Below are 13,958 nucleotides of genomic sequence, written 5' to 3'. Positions count from 1 at the left end.
CGATGGTCTTCGGCAGTCAATAACACGGACATCGATTCTCAACAGACATAAAGGCATGTCCACACTAAGCGTTTATAACGTGGTGACCCTCGCGGTGCATCGGAACCGGTTCCACGAGAGGAATAGTTTCGACGTGAACACGCTATAAGCACGTTTATTAAGCGGCTATAGTTACTGTAGGACGTACCCGAGCCGTGACTAAATATGCCCACGCGTATAACTTATGATGCCTCGAATAATTCCCTTGTCCGCGTCTGCGCCGCGCCGCTACCTCGTGAACCGACAATTTTCTTTCGGAAGCAACGTTTCTTAATTAAATTTAACGCACGGTTTACGCAGACGCCACATAATGCGATTATAATTGACTTATGATCGAGTTTCAAATAAGCTTAATGCGAGGCATTTTGTGGTGCGTGTTCCGACATCACGAGACATTACAGAGGTGACCGTCATCAGCTTAACAGTGTCAAACGTAAAATATATTACTCACGTATCTTATACATAAGCTTACAAAGAGTTTTTACGCCAACCTTGCTACAAAGTGAACATTTTTATGTTAGAAAACGAGACAGAAAATAAAAAATAAAAAATTGCCATCGATCGTATGAAAGTAAATTAAGTTCTCTTTGACATTCATTAGTTTCATAAAAATACACTCTCTAACTCGGAATAAAAAGTCGGCGAATAAAAGCTCGTTAAAATCACTCGCTCTTCGACCCTGAATAAAAGTTTCGAACGTACTTTTTACCTACGTGGAAAAAAAGAGAGAGGGAATTGAAGCGTATTTAATCATTACAAGCGGCAGTCACTTTTTCATCTCCCGAATTAATTTTAAATTTGATTCTATTAACATAATAAAATAAATCAGTAAGTGCCCTCGAGGCTGAGCGAAGATGTAATCTTGAGTGAGGATCTCAGTTCTGGGGTCGAGAGGTTAATGTTGATTTGTTTGTACAATTTGTATACATGTTTTGATACATCTCGTTACTAACCGACGTCTGACGGTTGTTGCGGACTCTTTGAGCCCGTTAACGTTTTTGTCGGTGGGCCGAGACAAAAACTAATGCTGTGGTAACTGAACAAAGGCGCTTGTTGTGCGCGCTTGTAGGCGCTTGTAATTGTAAGGTGATGTGAGGTACGAACACCGCGAACACGATCGTAGTGTGCACAGGTAATAAAAAACAACGCATTGTAACTTACATTTAAACGATGAATTATTTTTAAGGGACCGTAATTATCTGGCATCTTGCAGATTTGTGTGATGGGTAACCTGTGATTATCGATCAAAATATGGTAAACGTCAGTACAACAGATGTTTCCTTTATTATCATTTTTATTTTTTAATCAACAAACAATCACGTTATTTTTAGTCGTAACACACATTAAATATAAACTGTATCGCATCCTTGTCATCGCTTTGGCAGCGTAACAATAGAATTTCTGCAACATACAGTAAATCACGGAAATATTAGATTTATGTCCATTGGGTTCAAAGCTAGTGCACGAATCATTTATAAGCTCTGCAGCAAGCCCAATATACCGAGTTAAAATCTAAATACAGGGAATCGAACGTCCTAAATGCTTTAATACAGAACAGACCGGTACCTGACTGACCGCGCTGCAAGTCTGTTGTGAATACAAAACGGTATTTCATATTTACGTACACATATATGTATACAGTCGATTCGTGGAAGTATTGAAGGGAGGATGTGGGCAATTCAACTTGATGTTTCTAGAATAGTAATTCAATTGTTTCTAATGAAGCGTATTACCTAACACGTATCGGTAATTGTCTTCTTGTTAAAGAATTGTGTTTTGAATAATATTTTGTAAGTATGCTGCCTTTGTAATGTAATACGTTATATAATATTATTATTCTGTTTCAATAAATGATTTCCTTTTTCTTGCTATTCCTGGAAAGTCTGCTTTCGGAATACTTAATTTTTTTGAATATGCAAGAAATCTGCAAATGTGCAATTGTATTATTTTTAGAAGTTGTGTTAAGTTCGCAAGCTTTGCAATATCGTATTGCAAAGCTTATTCCTTAACAATGGTTAAGGAAGTTAAGGAATTAAGTCTTTATTTAAAGCTTTTCTGGTATTTTAAACTGATATGTCCATACAAACCTAAAAAAACATATATTATAATGAAGATTTGAGATTGAGAACATATTATAGTGAAGGGATAATAGTTCCTATTCTTGATAACACCGCGAATATTATAAGTAGGTAGTTGAAACAAAAGAGTAGTGACTTAATAAGACGAAGCAAAATTTTTCAAGCAGTTATAATTTGGCCATTCGCACTGTTTAACGGTTTTTGTATTAAGAGATGAATATTAATATAATTTGTTACATTTAATACAAATTTTAGATTGATGGATAATGAAATATATCAATAGAGTCAGTTATTGATAAATATTTAAAGCCAATGAATAATGTTTCAGTTAAATAATTAGGTGAATTCCAGTTATAATTTTGATAGGAGGGGTTAAATTATGACTTAATACGGTTAATACTGGAATGATTGTATTTGATGATGATATTTTATTGAATAGAAGTGTGATTATCCTTTTTATGAATTTATGTAATGAACCCGTTAAACTTTTATAATGGATAGATTTAGAACGTGAAAGGAACTATGAAACCGACTTTACTCTCTACATTTTGACACTGAGCCCCCGTCTATGACTTCAAAAAAGACCTAAAGTACGAAACCCCATAATGAAGTAATGCGGTGCCTAGAAAAAAACTCTACTACTTAAAAGGCAACGGTATATACACACTCATTATATAAAACAGAAGTTATTTACGAAATGTCTAAAATAACTAGTTTTAAGGGTTCCAATTAAATCCAGAACGTGTTTAGAAATACTTGGAACATTGTGAGCTGCATTCTATTTGCGCTTTTATAAAATAAAATGGTCTCCGTGAAAACGAGACAGACAGTCTGCACTGATTCAATAAATGCTCCGTATCTTAATTCTAGTAAGGAACTCTAAAAATAAACGCAGTAACAGACGGTAAAAAGGATTCCCAGATAACATTTTCTCCATTTATAAGAAAGCGCTGTGTAAGTTTCCCATTCTCCTTTGATAATAATGGGAAAATGCACCATTAATAATTTCAACACTAAGGAAAACATTGCCCGGCATAAATATCCTTTTAATGGCAAAGCCCGTAATATTTCTTTCCTCATCTACATTACTTCTGCAAAAATAACAAAATAGTGTTCGCAGATTGCCACAGCACGATAAGCCTTGGCGGACTGCATAGAATAAGGCACTTCAGGCAAGTACCTTTGTTACCCGACGCGTACAAAAACCAATCATAACGTAACGGATTAAGACTGTTTTTTGAATTTATTATGTTTATCTGGCAGTTCTAGTGAGGTAGTGATTTGTAGGCGAGATAGGCACGCGAATGATGCTCTCGGTGGCCGCAACAAGGACACAACTAAAATAAAACTACATATTATTACTTGGAGATAAGGGGTAAGAACGTCCGGTTTTTACAACTCTAGTTATTAATGTAAAACATCACGATCGGTAGTACTTTGACACGTTTCCTTTGTACACTAAATACTCAACAAAAGTAGGTACCTAAAATACAGAAAAAAAGACTCCTTACTGTTGTATATTGTAGCCTGTCTTTGTTCATAAATCTAGCCATTACGCTAACAGTACATTTCTTTGTATAACAACGCAACAATAAAATCTAGAACATCCGCATGATATTAGTCACCGCACAACACCCTACACACGACGTAGATACACAAATGATTAACATTAGGTCCGCAAATTTGTAGTCGGTGCGCAAATAAACACATCACTGTTGGCCGCGTATAGGCCTGCGTCATGTCCTAGCAAATCATTACATATTTATAACCTACATGGACTTAAATCGATGTAAAATTTTCATATTCAGCCAGTACCGGGGCTAACATACTGCAATCGCATCACGTAGAGCTGTATTAGACAACTTTTCGATGAATTTTAATGCGAGCAAGATGTCGTTGGTCGGTCGTTCAGTGTGGCCGTGCAAAGATTGATCAATAGCGCCCTATCTGATCTTATATCGATTTGTTCATCCTGTATTATGGTTTTCTTGTTTTTTTTTAGATAGATACCATTGATAAGTTCTTCTTTGCAATGAGTTTAGTAGAAAAAAATGTTAAAAAAAATGTTTCCCATTCATTGAATAAGACCAAAACTCTATTTTGATTTATCTTTTGAAAATTGGTTTTTAATATTTCCAAATTTAATTTCAAGAGGAAGCATCTTGTAACTTGCAAAGGAACGTTTCATTTTATGTAGGTATATTAAGCGCTCAATGCTAAAGTCCATTTCGTGATTCGATTAAAACACTTGATATCGGATCTTAAATAAACCTGTATTCTGTTTTTATATTACCTATATTCGGTTTAGATCTGAAGGGTTTGAAAGTTTTGTTCAAAATCTTTATTATTTTAAGTACTAAAAATATATTTTATTACCGAAGAGCTCAGCGCTCTACCTTCGCTAGAAATACAGAATGAAATCAGATTTCTCAGAATTTATTTCCAGAATTGGGATTCGACTGATGTTATATGGATAGTTTTATTACTTTTATATTCTCGAAATCTTTATCCTGATCAAAAAGTCTTAAAATCGAATGTGCAAAATAACTTCGTATTATTGTTCTTCCACCAAACGAATAACGACATTTACAAGAAACCTGGAACTTAAATGTTACATCCTTTTTATAGTTTAACAATTTAACACTCGAAAACAATAAGCGGCTTTTATAATAAAATGTTGTGAATGTCTTAACAAAATCCATTTATTTTTAGTGACATATTGTCCTGGTTGCCGGCTATTGTTTGACGTCGTAAAATGCGAGTGTGTGAAGCTGTTAGGGTTAGCAAGCCTTTATTAAGCGGAGCTATGCACGGTAAATATTCATGAGAATAATAAACGCATCGTTTGCCAACGATTGCTTGAGACTGACCAGATTACTTAACTAAACAACCACGGTACAAGCTTTATAAATGACGCTTTGCAATTCTACTGGGAACGAATGTTTAACAGTATAATGTCGCATTAAATTCTCGGAGCACAAATCAAAACAGCTACCTGAAATTCCTAAGTGGTTCCCAAGGGGCAGCCCTGTTGTGCGCGAATGTGCGTGGGCCGTGTATGCAGATACTAATTTCGCTTTCTGCGATGTCGGCGTTTAACATTTCGAACGCGGCGCGAGTTTTAATTTGTGATCAATTATGCGAGGGCACTGTTATTTATCGTTGTTTTATTTCATTTGCCTTCTCACAGCGGCTGTGGGTGGTCCGATCACGATTTTCGGGTTGCGATGTTCACCAATAAGTTCCACTGATTGCACCATAGAGTTAGTAATGTGATAACAAGGACGGGGCGTCGTATCAAAATGTTTTTTTTATTGTGTTTTTGTTATGTATTTTTGACATTTACTTTGATGTAATCTTTGTTTTAGGCCTTTTACGACCTTTAGTTTAAAACTTCTAAAGTTATAAGAGGCAGACTTTAACACGTTGAATGCGGTATAACTTAGAACATTTATCTTCTAAACACTCTTATTTAACCCACGCATAAAAAGCAACTTGAACAAATTTATTTATGAGGAAAATTTGGTTGTATTAAGTTCACGCGGTTTCACGACTCCGATGTTTTGCGGTGGGGTATGGTAAACACGAGAAAATTTAATGTTTCGAATAATTACTTTTGGCCACACAGACAAATAACTAATTTCTGAAGTTAAGTACTGAACAAAGACCCTGTTGAGACTTAATACTAAGAAAACAATAGTAAACTTTAACAGGCTTATTGATGAAGTAACAAGTAAAATATCGAATAGTAAATATTCATATAACTAGGTATAATAAAATAAATCTTGTCAATAATTTCAAAATAATACCACAATTTTTTTTTTCATAGTACAGATTTCTATCTATCAGTTTTTTGACATATTCATTCATAAACACGTTTTTCATTTACCTACGAGTGCAAAGCTAAGTACTTCGTTTACCTCAGGGCATTTAGCGTAAACCGCAACAAATACGCAAAGCAAATTGTTATGTAATGATAGCCAAAGGCTGCCAATTTCAAGCCACTAATGTTTAAAATCTTTTTAAAGACTTTCCAGTCACCTGTCGCTAAAGCATTGCAACTTAATTGTACCCTAAAGGCTTCAACTTTTTTATATTTTCATTGTAAACCTTGAAGACTGATGTAAAGTTTTATGCACTTTATTGCTCCACTGTGTACTTACCATTATAATGAGAATAACAAAATCCAGCTGTTGAAAATCCGTCAAATTAAAAGTCAAATCAAATTAAAAATGACAGTATTCTTCTTTTAAGATGTCGAATATCTGATTCGCAAACCATATCAGAGATGTACAACCTTTGGATTCCTAATTAATTTAGAACTACTTTAATTTCATATTCAGTCTTATAATTTTATGAACAAAAGCAGTAATTTATTGTAATAACACATTGACAATTCTAAACCTTCTTGATCTCATGCGTACCGAGAGTTTAACCGGCCATTTTGTTATTCCAAGCGCATCGGGCGCCCCACGACCGGTTAGCGGTAAATTGTTCCACGTAATGTGATTCTAATTGAGCAGCTAATTCCTACTGAGCATACACTCAGTTAATTAGCTATCGGCCGAACTGAGACAGCTTCTTGTATTATAACCTTTTTTGTAGACGATGCTTGTAACTACCTACACAATACAAGTCATTAAGTACTTAAATAGAATGTTTCGCGTGTGTAGAATGTTAGTAGTGAAAGAATGTCGGTTAAAATATCTTAAACTGTTTAATGATTTCTAATTTAATCCTAAAGCTTCTTACATCGAAAAATATAATTGTATTTTAGTCAAAGACAGCACGATCGATTACATAAAAAATCAGATTGAAATTATGACTAGTTTCTATGCATAATCCCGTAAAACAAGTAATGATTCTGCAACTGATATAATTGTATATTAAAAGAGCGTATTAAAAAGAAAAAAAACTAAAAAGCTGTTCCACAAAGCCACATCTTTCACAATTAGTTCAATCCGTTTTGATTAAAAAATCAGATCAATATCATAATCAATTTTAATGGAGTGATGCTTAACGAATAATCGCAACAGATCTTATCTTCATCTCGATAAAGTCTTAACTGACAAGTTGAAGTTAATATTAGCTTTAACTAACAAAAGCTGGCTTCGTTATAATTAATTCAGTGACCTTAGGAACATGCTGTCTTTATGAAATGGAGAGCAAAGTTTGTGTGGTTCAAAGTAATAAGGTATTTTAGGAAGGCAGATGTTTTTAGACTTACAAAAGTTGAAAGCAATGGCATTGAAAGAAATTAGGTCGGCTAAATATCATCATCGTCCTAGCATTTTTTCCAAATATGGTGGGGTCAACTTCCAGTCTAACTGCAGCGAAATACCAGCATTTTACAAGAACTACCTCTTAACTTTATATCAAATGTATATCATCCAAAGCCTGGATGGAATATCAAAATAATAAAATAATCATTGTTGGGTCAATCGACCAAGTTGGCAATCTTCACTATAAAAATAATTACTCCAATAACTGTTACTCACACACAAAGTCAACGCAAACAGACATACAATCTCACACGCTCACACTCAAACACACACCCTCTCAACCTCAGCTTAGAAATATAAATATGAAAACAACGCATTTAACAAGAGTTGTATCACAATTGTTTCATTAAAAAGGCTTTATTATAAAGAGAACTGCTTCAAATGACATCCGACAGGTAGAGCAACAGTCGCAATTAGATCTAATGAACTGTACTCTCGGTAGTGAAGTATCCTTGTGACTGAATTGTCGACGTTGATTGTTATCATGCATGTGTAATTGTTGCCTTATTGTACAAGTTTAATTTACTAGAAAAAGCGGTATTTATAGCCATGATAAATGAGGTAAATTTATGAGAAGGGTTTTTCGGGTTCTTTATGAGGCGAATATGTAGTTGGCAGCATATGATGATAAAATGAAAACTGACCAAAAAAATTAAGGAAGAAAACTAAACACCACCAAAGATAAAAAAAATACATTTATATATACATTAAAAGTTGGGAAACGTCGACTTCAACGTTCTTACAAAAACAAAGTTTAAAAGTGATGATATAGGCTTAGGTACTTACAGAATAAACTATTTAATTTAAATAAGAAAATGGATGCGTATAAGTATCAACAACCTTAGCGCCCTGGATTAAAAACAAAATGGAACGAAATTGATTATTATTGACTAACCAATATTTTAAAGTAAACTCATGTATGCCTAAACGTGCATAATATATTTTAGGTCTCATCATTCATAATCCATGAAAAACTAAAAAATATCATTCAAACCGCTGGCATGTCCACAATTTATATTAGGCACACAAATTATCTGTTGTGAGTCTAGGGATTATGAACGGAGACCGAAACTCTACATACATAGTATTCAAAAAGGTTTTATTATAAACTGACCTTTTTTCAGGACCACCAAATTAAATTTCCCTGGAATCTAAATACCTCGAGTAAAAGAAATTATTTGTAAATAACAGAGGTTTAGTAGTATTAAAAGGGGAATTTGGTTTTATTTAAAATATGAATGAGATCCTAACATTTTGCTCTATAGGTTTTTTTCAAAATGAAGACTTAAATCATTTCGTGTACTTTCGATAACGTTTATAAGCATTCACTCTAATTACTTGGTTCTCGTTAATTAATTTCTAAGTCACAAACTAAGCGATTCAATACAGAAACCCGTCGTAATGAGCAAGACTTAATTAGATATTAAGAACCTTTAAGTTATCGTTCTTAAATTCTTTTATTTTAAAAAAAAATATATTAACAAAAACAGTCCAAACTCTATGTCTTTTTTCCATGTCTGTATTTAGACTTGTATTTCTCAATAAGAGCGTTGTATAGTTCTGTTCTTATGTTATCTTAAACCAGTAACTTACATCTATCAGGTACAAGTATCAGTAAATTATTAACATGAACAAAATTCGCCGTGAAAGTTGTCAGTCTGTTTTCATTGACCAAAAGTGTTCACTTATTAAGCTTTTTACCATAATAGGTAATATCGCAGACAAACAAAGCTACCGGCTACTTATGCACTAAAGTAATTCCCGTAATAAGCGAAAATTATCCTTTGTTCTCCGAACTTAAGTGGGAACATAACCTTGTACCGCCAGCAGCAAACATTCAGAACAAAGATTACCAATCGTCTAAAAACAAATGAATTATTGTTCTTGCCACTAGAAACTAAATAACGTCCACGGTAACCTATTGGAAACATGCTCAATAGAAACATTTCAGTTCTTCATCATATTTTAAGTTTAAATTTTACTAGCTTAAAGAATTTTGTTGCCGACGGTACCGGCTGAACTTAATCAGAAGCGCTCACAGGAATCAAGATTTATAATCATTCACAAATCCTGAACGAACGAGTATAATATAAGCTGGGACTTGAATGAACGAAAAAATGAACTGAATTGAACGATATTATCGTAATTTTGCTCCCGGTTTATGATTGGAGATCCTCCATAATTTGACGTTGTTGAAAAGAAAGTAGCCACCTATCTTTTTTCTTTTAGCGAGAATAAATTTTCGCACAAATACAAGGTATTCGATAATACAAAGAAGTACCTGCTAGGTATATTTTATGGCTCTAATTAAATACTATTGCATTCAATAGCCTTTGACAAAGTCGCAAGGTAGCAGTGATGAATAGTGGAATACCAAGACGTCGTCAATTAATTTTAGGTTACCAATTCTCTTCAAGGACATTCGCGACAGATATTTAAGAACGGCAAAGTCAAAATATGTATTTAATGGTCAAGCTATATCATGATGAAGATACTTTATTAATTACAAAAAAAAATATTTCATTAATTAACTCTTATTTATTTTTTTAATTTTATCGACGCACTAAAAAAGTTCCTAGAAATCCTATTATCGCAATAAACTTTCTAACTTATAGCTAACTAAGTATTGCGTGCTTTTTATATCTAAGTCGTGATTTCATAGCTATAATTAATTCTGCATGAGTAGGCTAAGCTGTTACATTTGATATACGGCTACAGAAAAGTCTATACGATGGGCAAACATTTATTTACTCGCATGCTTACTTCGATGAATATAAATAATGGCTACTTAAGTTACGAGGTATTATAAACAATCTATGTTATAGTAAAAGGTACACGACAAGCACAATCTCGAAAACGACTTAACTTTTTACGATGAAATAAGACTTTATTGGCAATGGTATTAAAAGTATGAATATAGAACGAAATTGAACACACAACACTTATTGTTTACATTTTTTAACTACGTAAAAATATCCAAATGTTGTTCACCCCTGACTTTAGACTAAGTGTCAAATTAAGCTTTTTTCGAGACGTTTAATTATAGCATAAAAAGCTTAGAAAACTGTTAACTAAGCCGAAATAAGACTCCAATTTTAAAAGATCTGATAAAAACAGTGTGGGAATGGGCTAGTACAGTCAGCCACACATTCTTTTACAATTTGAAAAACAAAAGCAACTCTACACAATAGGATTAAGGCTCATTTTTGTAGTGTCTTATTTTAATAAACATGTTGTCTACTGTATTTTGAACCGGTTATGGTCGTCCTTGTAAAAAAAACACTCTGGCTACCGGTAGGAAGGTTGAAAAACCGTAGCGAATGTGTATTTAAATCGAAGGGTGTAATGTTTTCTGGGGATTAAAATAGGTTGTATTTTATTTTACTTACTGGGTGGTAAAGGAAATTTTAATACAGCATTTATCAAACTGATATATGTCATATAATGTTTAGTTTAGACAGTTATAAGGAATAAAGTAAAGAGTTAATTTGTTATTAGAGTTAATTTGTTGTTTATTGTTTTTGGAGTTCCGTAGCCAAGAGTAAAAACGGAATCTTATTGGCGAGGGCCCCGATCTCTGTCTTCCCGTCACCATTCTATTTCTCTTCAAACCTTTTTGTTTACGCAGATAATGTACTTTTGTTGCTGTTTTTGCACAGATAAGTTATGTAGGTACTTCTGTTGCTGTTCTGATTCTCTTATAGCAAACATTGTGATCAGGGCTAATCAACGGTTGTTACAGACAAATTTATGGAGAGACAAGTTTAAGAAGAGATATTTACTAGTCGAAAAACAATTAATTTAGTTTCTTCAAAGCCAATTATATTTGTACTACATTTAATATACATTAAAGTTCCTAACTCAATAGGTATATCAAATACTCATTAGCCGCCAAAATGCAACAGACAGTACAATGATCACTTGGCCAGAAATCCACAATGCACATAACAGATAAGCCTAAAATAATTACCTTGTTAATTATCTGCTATCAATACAAATAATTTGCTTTAAGCTGCACTGGGGCCGTCAAGGGATAGCTGAAATGTGTTAATGAATGTAACTTAATTTAAATGAATTTAAAATTGGTACGGTTTTTCGTGAAAATAAATTTTAAATGCAGTCGACTCGTTGACATGAGCTGACGTGGCCTTCTGACTCCGTATAATGTATGTATATCTTAATTAATGAATTTATTGTTCAGTACGATGTGATAAAAGTGAAATATACACAATATAGCATAGAGATATACATTATTATGAATAATGAAGTCCAAAGTCGGCCTATTTGATTAGGGCAGCAAAAGGGGTGATGAAGAATGTTTTAATTAATGTAAAACGTGTTTGTCATTTGTTTCAGATCATTAACCCGCTTGGCTCCCTCCTTCGGCTTTTGAACCAGGTGAGATATAACACATTGCATAAAAAATATTTCTAACTTTCCATAATTTAAAGGCAACAGAGTAATATTTATAGTCGTTGAAGATGGTTTTATGAATATTTAAATATATATCCTTAATGTTTCGGGCGTGTGTATCTAGGAATGGGCGTATTTACAAAGTTCAGTTGACATAGCAACACGTATTCATCGTCAACAAAAAATCATAAGATAATTATCTCAATATAAACTCAACGTGTGTCGACATTATTATTAAGTCCTACGTGACAACTAAAACAAATGCGATCGCTTAACTTCACTTTTTAGGGCTCACCAATAGCTAGAAGTGATCAACAAATGAATTTATCCCCGAGAAGGGATCGTGGGTACGTGTTAGTTTGTCATTCGAGTGACATCGCCCACGCCCCCGCCCCTAATTAGTACAGAAATAACGTCGGGAGATTTGTCAACTTCCGAGCTTTTATGGCATTCCTTTGAGGTTGACTCCCACCGACGAAGCAAACCGTCGAACGAACAACATCTCACACAAGTTCCCGAATAGATCGTTAACTGAGTGTAAAATATTGTTTTGAACTTTGGGGGTGGTCCGTATTAATACGTATTATTTTGTTACATTGCCAGAACAAATTAATCTTGATTGCCGAATCGAGTTCTTGTCTACGAAGTTTTGTTGTCCAACTTACTTGATGGAAAAAGTTTAAATATACCAAGAGGTCTTTTGTTTTTAGAATTAAATTGTTGGCAATAGTTTATCTAAATTGCTTTTCGTAGCTCTTAATCTTTGCCATTTAGCTTGCATTTAAATCCAACTAATTCTCTTGGAAATAAAATGGATATTTAGATACTAATTTGAAGATAATTGCCCAATCTTTTTTTCAAGCAATAAAATAGAAGTGTTATTTCAAACAATTATGTAGAAGACTATTTAAACATACGATTTAGTATTCGGCTTATATTGTGCAATTATTTTAGACGAGTGAGCTACACAAAAATGATAAAACGAACTTTCGTAAAGTCAATAGAACTAAGAGAATTTAATCTGGAGTGAAAAGGAGCGGCCCTAAACTTATCTGTGAGGAACCCGGAACGGGCATGACCCCACAATCAAACGTCAAACTAAGTTTTATCAGCCAAAAGTTGACAAATAAATCCCCCGTCTCGCGAGGAACTTTTCTCATAGTCGCGACGCGATGTGATCCTGCAGACCTTAGCGACCATTGATGAAGACAATTGTGTCAACAGACACAAAGTCACAACACCGTTTCGCCAGCACACGATAGATAAAACAAAAGAACTGCACAGCATTGGTACAAAGATGAGCCAATGAAGGATGGTACCAAAACGGTCTGATAAAATGAATGTGTCAGGAAGAATTGTCTTCCGCCAAAATTCTCAAACATTTACAAGCTGTAAAATAAACAAATACCCCTCTCAAAGTATGGCACTTTTGTATAGACGTACAGTCATTTATCTGGCCTATTTTTTAATGTCAGTACGTACGACGCGCGGGGCAGACGTGTCACGCTAAATCCGGAGCTCCATAAAATCCCACTTGGGGCGTCTCGAATGAGGTACGAGTGACGTCGACGCCCACCTTGTCTCCAGTGACATCGTGTTCACCAGATTTCCCCACTTATTATTTGTTAAAATTCTTTTAGTGGGACTTTTCAACATCTCTATTTGTTTGATTTAGTGTTGCTTGATTTAGGTGTTACACGTTTATCTTACTATTTTTGTTTCTAAAATTTGTAGTATAATTTCAACGAGTTGTTCTATATAGTTTTATGTTGGATGTTCTATTAAAAATATTCCGGACATTAAAAAATCATCTATAAATTTTACTACTAATTGAATTCGCCACATATTTCATTATCAAGTCGCACCCTTCCGAGGACTGCCTAATGAGTCCATAAGCAACGGTCACCGATAGCGTAGCAAGTTTCGTTTTACAATAACAGTTCATTACATTATTGTTTAAACGCCTGTTAAGTATGCTTAAACAGCTGTCATTTGTCAAGTGCTGGCCAAAAGTGATGGATGGCTAGAACGTTTCCGTCCGACTTTTAAAACCGGGGCCGTAGTCCCGGTATTGTTATTTCAGTCTTCGTAAACGTAACGAATGGGAATGTTAAAAGTGACAAGGCACATATATTTTATAAGCGTC

At 34.1% G+C, this 13,958-nt stretch overlaps 1 protein-coding gene across 4 annotated transcripts in view; it reads left to right on the top strand.

Moving 5' to 3' along the window:
- LOC113499098 overlaps positions 1-13,958 on the top strand; it is a 268,950-nt gene that overhangs the window by 33,598 nt on the left and 221,394 nt on the right. For all 4 annotated transcript variants that reach the window (XR_003401064.1, XM_026879454.1, XM_026879453.1 and 1 more), the window contains exon 2: positions 11,756-11,797. The gene's annotated coding sequence lies outside the window, so the exon portion shown is untranslated. The remainder of the gene's footprint in view (positions 1-11,755; positions 11,798-13,958) is intronic.

The sequence above is a fragment of the Trichoplusia ni genome, chromosome 11, assembly GCF_003590095.1.
Source record: "Trichoplusia ni isolate ovarian cell line Hi5 chromosome 11, tn1, whole genome shotgun sequence".
Taxonomy (NCBI): domain Eukaryota; kingdom Metazoa; phylum Arthropoda; class Insecta; order Lepidoptera; family Noctuidae; genus Trichoplusia; species Trichoplusia ni.
The sequence above is the reverse complement of the archived record's forward strand: the minus strand, read 5'-3'. Positions and strand labels throughout refer to the sequence as shown.